This window comes from Rhodamnia argentea, chromosome 6 (genome assembly GCF_020921035.1).
Source record: "Rhodamnia argentea isolate NSW1041297 chromosome 6, ASM2092103v1, whole genome shotgun sequence".
NCBI lineage: Eukaryota > Viridiplantae > Streptophyta > Magnoliopsida > Myrtales > Myrtaceae > Rhodamnia > Rhodamnia argentea.
In genome coordinates, this window is record NC_063155.1 from 360001 (window position 1) to 361336 (window position 1336).

General features: G+C 55.8%; 2 non-coding genes across 2 annotated transcripts in view; both read right to left on the reverse strand.

The window, feature by feature from the left end:
* The window catches only part of LOC125315736, a 3393-nt gene extending 3258 nt beyond the window's left edge, over positions 1 to 135 (reverse strand). The window contains exon 1 of the ribosomal RNA XR_007199024.1: positions 1 to 135. This exon is cut by the window's left edge and continues 3258 nt beyond it. This is a non-coding gene — a ribosomal RNA (28S ribosomal RNA).
* Positions 136 to 352: 217 nt separating this feature from the next.
* On the reverse strand, positions 353 to 509 carry LOC125315787. The gene has a single exon (XR_007199074.1). It is a non-coding gene; the product is annotated as a 5.8S ribosomal RNA (ribosomal RNA).
* Positions 510 to 1336: the final 827 nt, after the last annotated feature.

Below are 1336 nucleotides of genomic sequence, written 5' to 3' on the forward strand. Positions count from 1 at the left end.
CCGAGGGCGCTCGATTCTCATCTTCGGGCTCTTCCCGGTTCGCTCGCCGTTACTAGGGGAATCCTTGTTAGTTTCTTTTCCTCCGCTTATTGATATGCTTAAACTCGGCGGGTAGCCCCGCTTGACACCTGGGGTCGCGTTGGTAAAAAGAGTAGATTCACGGAGCGCCCGCACGGGCGACACGCATGACATTGATCATTGGGGTCTCATCAACCACCGAATGTCGTGGTGCTAATCGCTCCAGCGCTCGATTTTGGGCCAACCGGGACGAAATCGTCGCGGGGAGGCCAACATACGCACCCGAGTCCCGCCCGCCCAATTAAAGGCGAGGGATTAGGGGCAACGCCGTGTGTGACACCCGGGCAAACGTGCCCTCGACCGAATGGCTTCGGGCGCAACTTGCGTTCAAAGACTCGATGGTTCACGGGATTACGCAATTCACACCAAGTATCGCGAGTTCGCTACGTTCTTCATCGATGCGAGAGCCGAGATATCCGTTGCCGAGAGTCGTTATGAATAATAGGAGATTGCATGGCATCCCAAGCACGCACCATGTCTGGGGTGATGGGAGCATCGCTCTCTTGTTCAAGTTCCTTGGCGCATTCCGCGCCGGGGTTCGTTGTGCCGGCGAGAAGGCCCGAGCGCTCAAGGCGCCCGTGCGATCCCAGGCGTCGAGGGACGGTGGGAAAAGACCCACCGCCCCTATTGAGTTTTTTACGAGTTCTCCGGGTCATTCCGCTAGGCGGGATTCGACAATGATCCTTCCGCGGGTTCACCTACGGAAACCTTGTTACGACTTCTCCTTCCTCTAAATGATAAGGTTCGGTGGACTTCTCGCGACGTCATCGGCGGCGAACCGCCCACGTCGCCGCGATCCGAACACTTCACCGGACCATTCAATCGGTAGGAGCGACGGGCGGTGTGTACAAAGGGCGAGGGACGTAGTCAACGCGAGGCGATGACTCGCGCTTACTAGGAATTCCTCGTTGAAGACCAACAATTGCAATGATCTATCCCCATCACGATGAAATTTCAAAGATTACCCGGGCCCGTCGGCCAAGGCTATAGACTCGTTGAATACATCGGTGTAGCGCGCGTGCGGCCCGTAACATCTAAGGGCATCACGGACACGTTATTGCCTCAAACTTCCTTGGCCTAAGCGGCCATAGTCCCTCTAAGAAGCTGGGCCGTGGAGATGTACATCCACATAGCTAGTTAGCGGGCGAGGTCTCGTTCGTTATCGGAATTAACCGAGACAAATCGCTCCACCAACTAAGAACGGCCATGCACCACCACCCATAGAATCAAGAAAGAGCTCTCGGTCTGTCAATCCTTA